The sequence below is a fragment of the Heterodontus francisci genome, chromosome 18, assembly GCF_036365525.1.
Source record: "Heterodontus francisci isolate sHetFra1 chromosome 18, sHetFra1.hap1, whole genome shotgun sequence".
Lineage (NCBI taxonomy): Eukaryota > Metazoa > Chordata > Chondrichthyes > Heterodontiformes > Heterodontidae > Heterodontus > Heterodontus francisci.
The window spans coordinates 18,983,287-18,998,400 of NC_090388.1; positions in this window are offsets into that span (position 1 = coordinate 18,983,287).

Consider the following 15,114-nt stretch of genomic DNA (forward strand, 5'->3'; position numbering starts at 1 on the left):
TCGGAGCCCTTCCAGGCCCTCAATGTTTGTCCTTGACTTCCAGCCAGTCGTGATCTGTCGCCTCAATGTCGCTTCCTTGAAGAAGGCTAGACTCTGTAGCCGCGTGAGATCCGTGCACCATTTATAAAACTGCATCCGATTCATAAAATCGCTTTCAATTGACCATTTAACTAGCTTAATTACCTGCCCTCCGTGTTGCCGTCAGATCTCCGGCCTCCATGTTTGTTGCCATGGACAAAATTGGATGGGACATCACGACATTCGACTTCCTGTCCTACGTGTCACATCTCGATTTTATGTCCCCTCACGCCTCCATACTCGTCCACATCATTCCCTTAAAATTTAGCCCAATGAATTATCTAGTTTGTGTTACGATGATCAATTTTTTAAAATGGATGAACTGATGTCGCTGAACACTAAGGTGACCCATGTAAAACAGCCCTCATAGGAATTTTTTTTTAATAGGTTTTAAACTACATGAATATTGAATAAAAGACCAACTTTAGCAAACTTGGTCAGGCACCCCTTTCACAATGTCAAAGCCACAAATCTAGCTCTGGGCTTCATTTCAAAATCCTTTCAGGCGGTTGTCCTTACACTTTGAACAATCAATGAAATTTCACAGGTTAAATTCATGAAACTGATGTAATTTGACATTCATGGTGCAGTATTGAAAATACTGTGTTGGACACCATCAAAGCACAGTCACTAAAACCTTGAACAAGTGCCTGTTAGAACCCAGCGCACTAATGAATCCAGTCTTTAGACTCAGTGGGGGTGAAATTCATCTACACTAGTAACACAAAATGGGCTAAGAGAAAATTGGCAGCCATGCCCCATTTTCCATTGAATTCATGTTAAAGAAATTCAGGCACAATATAAAGCAGGTGTAGATCATTTTCACCCCATGTCTGGTGAAATACCCTTCTCCAATTACACATCACTTTTAAAAGGTTCAGGTGCATTTGAATCTAAATAAGGTCAAGTAATCATTTTTTGGATTAAAACCAAATCGGTTCAATTCATGTTGGTACAAAGAGTCATAGAGTTATGCAGCACAGAAACAGGCCCATCGTGTCCGTGCCAGCCATCAATCACCTATCTATTCTAATCCTATTTTCCAACACTTGACCTGTAGCCTTGTATGCTATGGTGTTTCAAGTGCTCATCTAAATACTTCTTAAATGTTGTGAGGATTCCTGCCCCTACCACCCCTTCAGGCAGTGCGTTCCAGATTCCAACCACCCTCTGGGTGAAAAAAAATTTCCTCAAATCCCTTCTAAACCTCCCACCCCTTACCTTAAATCTATGTCCCCTGGTTATTGACACCTCCGCTAAGGGAAAAAGTTTCTTCCTTTCTACCCTATCTATGCCCCTCATAATCTTGTACACCTCAATCAGGTCCCCTTTCAGCCTTCTCTGCTCCAAGGAAAACAACCCTAGCCTTTTCAGTCTCTCTTCATAGCTGAAATGCTCCAGCCCAGGCAACATCCTGGTGAATCTCCTCTGTACCCTCTCCAGTGCAATCACATCCTTCCTATAGTGTGGTGCCCAGAACTGTACACAATACTCCAGCTGTGGCCTAACTAGGGTTTTATACAGCTCCATCATAACCTCCCTGTTCTTATATTCTATGCTTCGGCTAATAAAGCCAAGTATCCCATATGCCTTCCTAACTACCTTATCTACCTGTGCTGCTGCCTTCAGTGATCTATGGACAAGTACACCAAGGTCCCTCTGACCTTCTGTACTTCCTAAAATCCTACCATCCATTGTATAGCCCCTTGCCTTGTTAATCCTCCCAAAATGCATCACCTCACACTTCTCAGGATTAAATTCCATTTGCCACTGCTCAGCCCATCTTATCAGCCCATCTATATCGTCCTGTAATCTAAGGCCTTCCTCCTCACTATTTACGACACCATCAATTTTCGTGTCATCTGCGAACTTACTGATCATACCTCCGATATTCACGTCTAAATCATTAATGTACACTACAAAGAGCAAGGGTCCCAGCACCGATCCCTGCAGTACACCACTGGTCACAGGCTTCCAATCGCAAAAACAACCCTCGACCATCACCCTCTGCCTCCTGCCACTAAGCCAATTTTGGTTCCAATTTGCCAAATTGCCCTGGATCCCATGGGCTCTTACCTTCTTGACCAATCTCCCATGCAGGACCTTATCAAAAGCCTTACTGAAGTCCATGTAGACTACATTAACTGCTTTACCCTCATCGACACACCTAGTCACCTCCTTGAAAGATTCAATCAAATTTGTTAGACACGATCTCCCCCTGACAAAGCCATGCTGACTATCCTTGATTAATCCCTGCCTCTCCAAGTGGAGATTAATCCTGTCCCTCAGAATTTTTTCAATAGTTTCCCTACCACTGATGTTAGACTCACTGGCCTGTAATTATCTAGTTTATCCCTACTACCCTTCTTGAATAATGGTATCACAGTTGCTTTCCTCCAGTCCTCTGGCACCTTTCCAGTGGCCAGAGGGGATTTGAAAATTTGTGTCAGTGCCCCTGCAATCTCCTCCCTTGCCTCACATAGCAGCCTGGGATACATCTCATCTGGGCCTGGGGATTTATCCACTTTTAAGCCTGCTAAAACCACTAATATCTCCTCCCTTTCATTGCTAATTTGTTCAAGTATATCACAATCCACCTCCCTGATCTCTACACCTACATCATCCATCTCCATAGTGAACATAGATGAAAAGTAATCATTTAGAACCTCACCTACGTCCTCCGGCTCTACACACAGATTGCTACTTTGGTTCCTCATGGGCCCTACTCTTTCCCTGTGGTTATCCTCTTGCCTTTAATATACTTATAAAATGCCTTGGGATTTTCCTTCATCTTGCCCACCAGTGTTTTTTCATGCCTTCTCTTCGCTCTCCTAATTACTTTTTTGAGTACCCTCCTACACTTTCTATACTCCTCTCTCCTCTCGAGCTTCTGCTGTTTTCAGCCCTCTGAATCTGCCATAAGCCTCCTTTTGCACTAAGACTATCCTAGTTAATATTGGGGAAGTTGAAATCCCCCACTATTATTATCCTATTATTTTTATACCTGTCTGAGATTTGCCTACATATCTGTTCCTCTATCTCTCCCTGACTGTTTGGAGGCCTGCAGTACACACCCAGCCATGTGATTGCCCCCTTTTTGTTTTTAAGTTCTACCCATATGGCCTCATTTGAGGAACCTTCTAAGTCCTTACTGCAGAAATTGACTCCTTGATCAATAGTGATATTAATTAATCATATGTCCCTTTCAAACTTATTGCTTATCCTGAATACATACTTAATGATGTTGTTATGACCAGGTGAGAAAGGGGTCTCAGGCTCCCCTTTCGCCTCTTCTCTGGTTTGACCACAACAGGGTTTATTCTTTTAACACAATGATTTAGTTTACCACCTCAGTGAGCACATGCCCACTGTTCCTCTAACTATAATTGTAAATGAACCAAACAGACGGGTTTTCTTGAGTTAACACAAGAAATATGTAAGTTTATTAACCTTATCACTCTAAACCGGTTAAAATTATTAACATACGCGACACATCCATGCTCACATTCATATGAGAGGCACACACACACACACACACACACAAATAGATAGAGGGGAAAAAAGAGTTGGGAGGTTGAAGTAAAGTCCATAATAAATGGAGTTCAAATACTGAGTTTCAGCATCCTTAGTTGAAGTTAATGGGCTGAATTTTATGCTGCCCCCATGCCCCCAGCAGGTCGGATGGTGGCATGGGGGCAGCATAAAATTGAGCAGGAGGCCTACCCACCTCATTCCTGCCTCTAGTTAACTTTACGGCGTTGGGCAGGGGTTGGGGGGGGGGGGGGTGGATGGCCGCCTGAGGTCAATCAAGGCCCTTAAGTGGCGACTTAATGGCCATTTAAGGGCGTTTGGCCGCCCCCTAGGGTATTTTACCCGGGGCAAGCGGGCGTGCTGGGGACGTGAAAGGCCATCCAGCAATAGCTGCCGGCCTTTCCGTGCGCTGGGGAGGGGGTGGGGGGTTGCCATGGCAGTTGGACACAGGGAGCCTGATTGAGGGCCGCCCCGCCTCCTAACCCAACCCCAGGACCCAAGACGTCCCCCCAACTCCCCCCAAACAACCACACCAGCCTCACCAGGGAAAGACCGATTTCCCTGGTGAGGCATGCCCAACTTACCTGGACTCACTGGCTCCATCTGGTCAGCTGGGCTGCAGTCCTAGCAATGGCCACCGCTCCTGGTGGCGCTGCTGGGACTAAGAGCTGCTGGCCCACTGATTGGCTGGCAGCTCAATGAGGCGGGTCCTCCCTCAAGTGGGTGGAAGTCTGATCGGGACAATTAAAGCCCGGGGACCCATAAAATGCGGGATGGATCCCCGGGCTAGGCGGAAGGGGGTTCGCCACCAACTTTTACGTTGGTGGCGAATTCCCATCTGCCTAAGGTAAAATCCAGCCTAATGTCTTGAGGTCTTCGCTGGGCCACATGCACAATTTGGGCTTGCTTCTCTGGTTCCGGAAGGCAGGGTAGGGGCTTTATCTGTGTTCCCTAGTTGTTGCCTGTAAGGAGCGGTAGTCTTGAGGCTTAGTAGCTGCCACTGAGGCTTCCCTGCAGCTTTACTGGAGAGAGAGAGAGAGAGAGGGAGAGGGAAGTGCTTTCTTCCTTAGAGTTCAGTTACTGAGACATAATTCACAAACTTTCAGAGCCATACAGGCAGTCATGTCATGTGACCACCTCTTTGTTTGAAACATGAGTTTCTGAAAGGTTTTTTGAAATAGGGGGGGTTTGGCTCTTTCAAAGTCGATGGGTGCCGATGGCTTTTGACAACCAACATTAATGAAACCATTCTAGATGATTGAATCAGAGAGCACCCCCATTGTTTTGGCTAGACTGGGTAATCACCTCTGTCTCCCAGTCGGCCTTTGGCTTCTCATATGCAAATTGTGCATGGACATCTTTCGCTGTTCTGCTTTTTTAACAGTTATCTGTAATAATGTCCAGTAAAAAGATCTCAGGCAGCATTCCATATGACAAAATTAATATTTTCTATTTGGCATGTGGGGTTTCTGTCACAATGTGAATAATTCATTTTTTTTGGGTCCGTATTTATATCACTCATATATGTAACATTCTCAACCCTGAAACAATCCAAGTCTGAATAAATATCACACTGCCTGAATAATTCAAAGTATTTTGCTTGACTCAGCAATCAGTTTATAACTGGGCGGAGTCTGTATACAGTATTTAATGGAAACTGTCTTAGCAGCAATTGTAGTTTTCTTCAGAAACCATCATCTGAACATTGTTAAAAAGAACAAGCATTGCATAGGCTTTGATACATTGAAATTCATGGTCTAAGACTTCAAGATTTGTGACTGAAGGAAGTTCATCCCTTCAGTTTTAACTGGAGATATTCCACTCTGACACACTCAGGTAGATTTGCTTTATAGTTCACATTAGGGAGCAGGGAACTGGTATAAATAAAGCATTAATGGATGAATGCTTGAGAAAGAGTTAAAGAATACAGGGATATTGAGTCAATATTAACAAACTGGTTTATAATTCAGATCCCTAGGCTACACATCTGCACTATGTGTTGGCCAAAGGTCTATCATGAGTCAACAACAATCATAGGGACGTCTCCATCCCATTAAAAAAAAATTGCTAAGAACATATAAATAGAATTCTCTGCCAAGTGTCCAAACCATGTACTGCTGTGTCGTGGAAAAATCCAACACACAGCTATATATATTTTCATTAACGTCAGAATACCATTGGCACCCTTTCCTGCAGTCCATAATGAGAGGAATCATTTAATTGCAGCCAGCTTGTGTTCTGTTTGCAGCTGTTTTCAAACTCTATATTAACCCATAAACAAAGAAAAAACTTATAGCTATTATTTTATATGATGCAAAATTATGTGGGAAGTTTAACAATACAACTATGTAAGTGGATGGTGTGATGTCACCCTTTTTCAACCACAGGGTGCCAGTAGCTGCCTGACACCTCACTCATCCCTGCTTGTTATGCCTGATCTGAGGTAGTGAGCAAGGGAAAGCTATTCTACTGAATACATCATTGTATATGATACTGATCCTTTCTCCAGCCAAAAAAAATTACCTGCTTCAAATATCGGAAATCTGAAATAAAAGCAGAAAATACTGGAAATATGAAAGAGTCTAGTCAGCATTTGACACCATTCGAGTGTGTAGTCTTCAGCAGAACTGAAACTAACATAAGCAGAAAAGATTCACAAGCCTGGTTATGGGGATGAGGGATTTCAGTTATGTGGATAGATAGAGAAGCTAGAGTTGTTCTCCTTAGAGAAGTTTGAGAGGAGATTTGATAGAGGTGTTCAAAACCATGAGGGGTCTAGACAGAGTAGATAGAGAGAAACTGTTCCCATGGGTGGAAGGATTGAGAACCGGAGAATACAGATTTAAAGTGATTGACAAAAGATTCAAAGGTGACAGATGGAAAAACCTTCATACACAGTGAGTGATTACAATCTGGAATGCACTTTCTGAGAGTGTAGTGGAGGGAGATTCAATCATGGCTTTCAAAAGGGAATTGGAGAATTATCATTAGAGAAAATTTTTTTCGGGGCTACAAGGCAAGGGCAAGAGAGTGAGACTGTTATATATTTGGTTCTTTATGCAGCCAGTGTATTGAGTCTAGCCAGAGAGGTTCTTAGACTGTAGCGTTTAAACATTAATCTTTATTGTAGAGTAACTATATACACTCCATGCTAGCCTGTGTGTCTCCTTCAAAAGCCACGCTGTAACTGTTCTCAAGTCTCTCCCACATGATCTCTTACATCATCATGGTGGGCGGTAATCGTTCCATTCTCTCAATTAATCCTTTGATACCCTTATACTACAGAGACTAGCTAAATTGCTCCTGCAGAGGGCTGGCATGGACAAGATGGAGCAAATGGCCTCCTTCTGTGCTATAACCATTCTATGGTTCTAAGCAAAAAGATGGCAGATCTTTTGGTTTTCAGACCTACTTAATGATGTATTTAGCCAAGTCCTACTCCAGAGACTTCAGCACAGAATTCTAGGCTGGCACTCCAGTGCAGTACTGAGTGCTCTGCTATTGGACATGCCATCTTTCAGATAAGGTGTTAAATTGAGGCCCTGCTTGCTTTCTGTTGTGGGTGTAAAAGATTCCATGATACATGGCACAGTTCTAAAGAGTGTGCAGAAACAGAGGGACCTGGGGGTGCATGTGCATTGATCTTTGAAGATGGCAGGACATATTGAGAGAGTGGTTAGCAAAGCATATATGAACTTGGGCGATATAAATAGAGGTGTAGGCTGGAATTTTATGCCCCCCCCCCATAGGAGTGGGCTGGAGGCAGTGGGGGAGGGGTGGAGGTGCCGTAAAATTGAGTGGGAGGCGAGGGCTGTCATTCCCGACATCTTCCTGCCCCCACTGCAATTTACCAGGGGCGGGAAGGTTGTGAGAAACGGCCTGCGCACCCCAGGCCAATTAACTGCCACTTAAGGGCCTCCTTCCGCCGCTGTTGGTGTTTCACCAGAGGCCGGCAGGCGTCTTAGACGCCCAGAAGGCGGCCAGGTTTTACCTGGTGGACAACTTGTAGGCTGGGGGTTGGGACTTCCTGATTAGGCACCCAGTGCCCCACGGAGGGCCCTTCCGAGGCCCCAAAGCCCCCAAAGAAATAAAGCACCCCCCCCCACCCACACCACAAACTGACCTCCCTTGCCTCACTGGGGCCTGGCTGACTGTCCCTGGCGAGGCTCCAAAACTTATCTCTCTTCCAGGGCCAACGCCCACAACGCTGGGTGCAGTTCCAGCAGTGACCACTGCTCCCGGTGGCGCTGCTGGGACTGAGAGCTACTGGCTCACTGATTGGCTGGCAGCTCCATTAGGTGGGACTTCCTGCCTCGGAGGGGTGGAAGTCCCACCCAAGTCCAATTAAGGGCCTGGGCCACATAAAATCGTAGCGTGGCTCCCAGGCCCGGAGGAGGAGGGCTTGGCCCTGAGCTTTCGGCCAGTGGGTGGCGCCTCCCGCCCAACGTAAAATTCTAGCCATAGACTCTACAAAAGCAGGGAAGTCATGCTAAACCTTTATAAAGCTCTGGTTAGTCCCCAACTAGAGTATTGTGTCCAGTTCTGGTCACCATACTTTGAGATGGGTGTGAGGGCCCTTGAGAGGGTACAGAGGAGATTTACCAGTATGGTTCCAGGGATGGGGGATTTTAGTTACAAGGTTAGGTTGGAAAAGCTGGGGTTGTTCTCCCTGGAGCAAAGGAGTTTGAAGGGAGATTTGATAGAGGTGTACAAGATTATGACAGGCTTAGGTAAGTTTTTCAAGGAAAAACTGTTCCCATTAACTGATGGTACAAGGACTAGGGGACGCAGATTGAAGGTTTTTGGCAAGAGATGCAGGGGGAATGTGAGGAAGAACGTTTTTACGCAGTGGGTGGTAATGACCTGGAATTCACTGTCCACAAGGGCGGTGGAAGCAGAGACAATCAATGATTTCAAAAGGAAGTTGAATGGGCATTTGAAGGAAATAAACTTGCAGGGCTACAGGGATCGAGCAGGGGGAGTGAGACTGACTGGATTACTCTGTGGACAGCCAGCATGGACTCTACGGGCCGAATGGCCTCCTTCTATGCCGTAAATGTCTCTACGACTCTGTGACTATTTCAAAGATGAGCATGGGAGTTATCCCCGGTATCCTTGGAAATATTTGCCTTTCAATCGGCGGCACACAAAAACTGTTCATTATCACATTGCTGTTTCTGGGAAATTGTCATGTGCAAATTGGTTGCCATGTTTCCGACATTACAACAGTAACTACACTTCAAAAGTACTTAATTGATTGTGAAGCGCTTTGGAACATCCAGAGCTTGTGAAAGGTGCTGTATAAACATAAGTCTTTCTTTCTATTTATGCTGCCTTCCCAGCACAGCCCAGGGACTGGTTCTCTTCTTATCTGTTCTATTTGGCTCAGTAATATATTTGATGAAGCAGTAATCCAGTGGCCCATCAGAGGCTAAAAGAATAACATTTTACAAGCTAGGTTTATCTGCAACGTCAGTAGATTCTGTAGAATGCTAGGCAGAGTGTTTTGTTTGTGAGTGATCTTTTTTAAATATGCAGTTTAAAAAAAAAAGGTATTTTCATTTTAAATTAGTTTCTCTTTGCTTTAATGTTCTTGAAGGCCTACATTTTCTGTGTATGTGCTGTCAACAAAGAACTCTGTCCAGTTCCCAGTGCTTATCGGAAAATCACAGGCAACGGGCCCATGATCTTGTAATGTGCACTGGTGGGAGGAGGGATTTCTCACAAGTTGACTTGTACTCAAAAGATTTAGGCCAAAACTCACCTTGATGGACCTGGATTTGTATTTTACTTTAAAAAAAAGTTATAGCCTCAAAATGTTCCTTAACTTGTCTCCTTTCAGATAGAACAATGATGGACAGTGAGCTATCACTTTCATCACATGACCTCCTTGTACCTCATAATCTTCGTGATGAAGCTAAGGTATCGGCAGAGCTGGAGTATGGCTTTGGGATGGAGATGAGCTACCAGGTTACAGCCTGCTCCCTGTTGAATTAAGGGCCTGGAGCTTCTTCATCGATAAGGCTAGTCTCAAGATAGCTTCCTCTCTGCTTCCATGGACACTTGCTTTGCTGCATATACTGGCTGCTTCCAATTTGTTAAAGATCGTCAACAAAATACTTCCATGGATGATGGGAGAAGTACTAGGGGGTAGCAATTTGCTTTGGGCAGTGGTGCAAAATGGGCATTGCAGTCAATGGAATTAAATATCAGGGCAGACGAATTTGATACCACCTGTTTTGTGCCACTGCCCGAGACAATTTGCTACCCCTTAGACTTTCTACCGGCTCGAAGATGCTGGTCTTATCTCGGTGAGTCTAGGACCCAAGCGATTGAAAATCAGGTATATGCACTGTTATGTTTTATGCCTGTATGATGTTGTATTGAGCTCATGCCATAGAAAGTTAAAAGTGTAAATCATGTGTAATGTCATCACCAGTGTGAAAATAATAGAAGGAAATCTACCCCGATATCTTATTATCAAACCAATTTCGAATCAGTATCCCTGTTGCAACAGTACAAATGATAGAATCATAGAACGGTTACAGCACAGAAGGAGGCCATTCAGCCCATTGAATCCGTGCCGGCTCTCTGCAAGAGCAACTCAGCTAGTCCGACTCCCCTGCCCTTTCCCCGTAACCCTGCAAATCTTCCACCAAGCTTCCACCACATTCTCAGGCAGAGCGTCCCAGATCCCAACCACTTGCTGCATGAAAAATATTGATAGCTATTCCTGTGACAGATTAAATTACCACAGTTGCTATGACTTCTGAGTGATGGCAGTAGAGTAATTCAGCTTCCAAGCATTTTGGTATTGCATAATCCATAGGTGCTTTTTGGAGTTTAAACCTAGTTTTTTTTGGGTTGATTACAATCCAGATAGCACAGTGCCAAGTGATTAGCAGTGTGAGGATTCAACAGCCTTGCATTAACTGGATGTCTCAGATAGATCGCCTCCCCTAGGCCTCCTTTGAACACATAAATCTCTGCCCGACAGCCAAGGTCTCAGACCAGGATGGTAATCAGTACATCAGACATATGCAACCACAAAGATAAAATGAAACAAGATATACCTGTGACTCCCTTCAAGCTGCTACCCTCACAAGCTAGAAAGATAGGTTGAAGGATATATATTTACTTTCGAATATTCCTGACATTGTGACATCGCAGGCGACCAACAGCAAAATAAAACCTGTCCTCCTTCTGATCTACGGCTGCATTTTTACAAGGGATAAGTACATGCAAATCTCGGTTGCTGGAATTGGGCCAAAACTCATACTTTCTTGAATACATGCGTGACAGTCAAATTAGGATCAATTTGAATTTCAAAGCTCATCACTAGTTGATGGCAAAGGCTGCAGATTTGTGAAGATTTATGTTTAAAATACCTTTCAACTTTAGATAGCTTCTCTGTTGAGGACTAAAATGTACTATTCAGATTTCAACAAGTTCCCTTTATCATTTTTTTGTACTTGTGTACCAGTGCTGTCAGCTCAGAAGCTTTCTTAATTTCTTTCCATCTTGGGATTTCATTGTAAGGGCATTTATATCCTGCAGAGACACATTTTGTAAATTACTAGGTGTCAGATTATTTGTGATTCATTTGAGAATGGTTTACTTATTAACGCACAGATTTGATTTTGGCCAGCACTAACTTGCAAACAATTTCCTGCACTTTAAGATCCCACAGGACAGCTGGGCATTTTCTTGGTAACCTGGCAAATATTCTACCCTCAACCAGCATAACCAGGTTGAGGGCAGAATTTCTATTTCATTGATTATCTTATATATCTTTTTAAGGTTCTCTTATATATCTTTTTAAGGTTCTCTGTCTTTCACTTCCTTCAAGGCTGGAAGAGTCCAAATTTTGCCTTATAACTCCATCCTTTGGCACTGAGGGCTGAATTTTGTCAGTGCAACAGGGGTTCCAAGGATTGGGGCTTGTGGGGGGGAGGGTGGGAGGCTCGGGAGGGCGGTGGTGGCGGGTGCAACACTGCCTCAGCCATCTGGGGGGGCCCCCAGCTGCATTTTTCAACGTTCAGGTAATTAACTGCCTGGTGCCGGGGTTCCCGTCCCTTTAAACATGGGAGCCCACCTCCAAGGGCTGCTGGCCAATTGGCGGGCTGGCAGCTCTTCAGTCTCAGCATCGCCACGGGAGCAAGTGGCCAATGCTGGGACTGCAGCTGTCAAAAATGGACTCTGACCTCCCCACAAGGTAAGTGGAGTCGGGGGTTGCCGGGGCCAATCAGGCAGGGCCTGGCGAGGGATGGGGGGTGGGGAATGTGATTGGTGAAGACAGCATGGGTGTTTACAGGGGGGGCTGGCCCTTGCTGCGGGAGGACCCTCCATGGCCCACAGAGTGCCCAATATGGAGAGTACCCCCCACCTCACCCCACCACCACCACACTGGTAGCCCACAAGGAGGCCACCAGGGTTTACTGGGCAGTCTCCTCATGAGGCAGGGGGCCCACCAGCTACTAGTAAAATGCCAGTGGCGGCAGGAAGAGGCCCTTAATTGACATTGATTGGCCACATATGGGCCTCAGTTGGCCTCTGGCTGGGAAGGCTATCCTCTACCTTCTCCGCTGCTGATAAAACTCCATGACATCAGGAAGGTGACGGACACGCCACTCCGCCTTCCCTCGCCATTTTACAATTACACGCACCCCTCCTCCCAGGCCATTCCTAGAGGGCTAGTGAAAGTCAGTCCTGGGAAATGTGGAAATAAAAAGCTAGTGTCTGCAAAAGTGATCATGAAGCTCTCAGATTGTCAGAAAAAACCCAACTGTTTCATTACTGTCTTTCAGGGAAGGAAACCTACACCTGGGTCTGGCCTTCAGTATCTCACCAACATGATTGACTCTTAACGGCTGCCTGAAGTAGCCTAGCAAGCCATTCAGTTGCATCAAACCACTGCAAAGAATTTCAGTGGTTCAAAAAGAAGGCAACAAGGAATGGGCATTAAGTGCTGACATTACCAGTGATGCCCGTCCCCTGAGAATTAAACAAACAGTAGAGATCAGCCTAGTGGTCCTTCTCTGGGCCCTTCTAGGCTTGGATTTACCCCAGTGCCTCAGTGGCCTGAACTGAACACAGTACTCAGGTGCAGTTTAACAGAGAACAATACAGTTTCAGCACAACAGCTTCATAATTATCGTCGACTGATTTGACAATACAGCATAGCGCCCTGTTTAAAATTAAAACAGAAAATGCTGGAAATACTCAGCAGGTCTGGCAGTGTCTGTGGGGAGAGAAGCAAAGTTAATGGGCTGGATTTTCATTCCAGGGTCCTGATCCCGATGCCAGGCTGAATTCTGGGTCAGGAACCCAGAACTGCTGGTGGCAGGACCCTGGAAGTGATTTTGTAAGAGGCAGCCAATTGAGTGGTCGACTCCAGGAGCCCCACCCAATTAAGAATGGTTCCCAAGGCTGCAGGGCCAATAGGAGGCCATCCAGCACCGGAAGATCGGCAATCACACCGTCAGAGGTGGGAGATGCCGATGCAGGTGGGAGAAAGAAAATGGAGGTGCCTTCTGAAGACATTTTAAAGACTTATAAATAGGTTAATTGGCCACATATGGGCTTCAATTGGCCTCAGGCCAGGAAGGCCATCCTCTACCTTCTCCACTGCTGATAAAACCCCGTGGCGTCAGGAAGGTGACAGGCATTCCACCCCCGCCTTCCTTCGCCATTTTACAGTCACCCCACCCTGACTCCCAGGCTGTCCCTGGAGGGCAAGTGAAATTCAGTCCTGGGAAATGTGGAAACAAAAAGCTGGTGTCTGTAAAAAGTGATCATGAAGCTCTCAGACTGTCAGAAAAAAAACAACTGTTTCATTAGTGTCCTTCAGGGAAGGAAACCTATATACCTGGGTCTGGCCTTCACTCCCTCAGGAACCCGGAACTGCTGGTGGCAGGAACTTGGAGGTGGCATCGGGATCAGGAACCTGGAATGAAAATCCAGCCCATTAACTCTGTTACTCTCTCCACTGCCAGACCCGCTGAGTATTTCCAGAATTTTCTGTTTTTGTTTTAAACAGAACGCTATACTGTATTGCCAAATCACTGGCAATGGCAGCACTTATTGTCCATTCCTTGTTGGCTTCTATTTGAACCACTGAAATGGCCTCTTCCAAAATGGGCAGAGGGGAGGAACATGCCGACAAGCTGGCACTCCAAATGGCAGCGGGAATTTGCGGGCTCGCCCGCCTCCGTTCCCATCTTCACAGCCCTTCGAAAATCTAGTCCAATGTATTGAATGCCATCTGCTGTAGTTATGGCCAAAAGCAAATCTTGCCTAGGTTCTTCTGTGGTGACTTGCCTGCTTGCTTCCACCATTCCCCCCTCACAATTTAATATTATCGGCATATTTGACCAACTTGCACTGCATTACTGAATCCAGAAACAATAGTGTAATAACAATGTACAATATACACTCAGTGGGCTGGAGTTTGTTTTTCCGCTGCCATAATGGCAGCCCGATACACACGGGCCACACGCTACCGTGATCTTGAGCCTGGCCGCTCATTAGAATATGTAGGCAGCCACCCCCCCCACCACCCCCCAACCCACCCCCAGATGTTGGGGGCGGCCTTGGCGACACCGTGAGCGGCACTAGCTATCACTGCGCTGGTGCTCACGCCATTTTTAAAGGGCTGCCAGTACTGCTCAGAGAATGCAGAGATGCCCCGTCCCCCCCCACCCCACTGTACTGAAAATAAATGTTTTCCCCGTAGCCCCCCACTGCACTAACATTGCAGTGTTGTCCCCTTGTCCCCCACAACTGCACAAAGTGTAGAGTTCACCCCTTGCCTCCCCACACTAAAAATGCAGAATTGACTCTGTCGCCGCCCCCCCTCCCCCACTACACCAGTAATGCTGGGTACCCCCTTCCCCACCTCGGTGGTGCCAGCTTTCCCTGGACAGGAAAGTGAAGGCTCATGAGTGCCACCCGTCGCTCTTTAGATCCAGAACTGCCAGTGATGTTGCTGCTGGTTAGGTTTTAATGCATGCAGACACGCCATTTATATATTTAAAATCAAGTCCCATTGATGAGTGGCGGAAGAGACGCCATGGAGCCTCACTGCCGCCAGGAAGATTGGGCCCGGCAGCTGCCATTCCGATCTTCCAGCCCCCTGCCCACCATAGAGTCTGACGTCAGGAGCTGAACAAAATTCAGCCTAGTATATCTTCTAGGCTGATAATCACTTTCCTAACTAGTACCTGCTCTTGCCCTTCTTTCAGCCAATTCTACCGCAAAGTGTTACCTAGGATACCTGCTACCTCAAGTATGTACGAAAGTCTTTCATGCTTCAAGGACTTTATCAAGGGCTTCCTGGCAGTCTAGGTACATTATATCACAAGATTTCCAATACTTGCTTGGGATATCAGTTCCACAAAGCAATCAAGTAGATTAGTCAGGTAGGATCTCTTCCTGTTGAGACTGTTGACTTCCATATAATATACTTTACATAATTTTCAAGTTCGTTCCTAGTGATCAATTCCA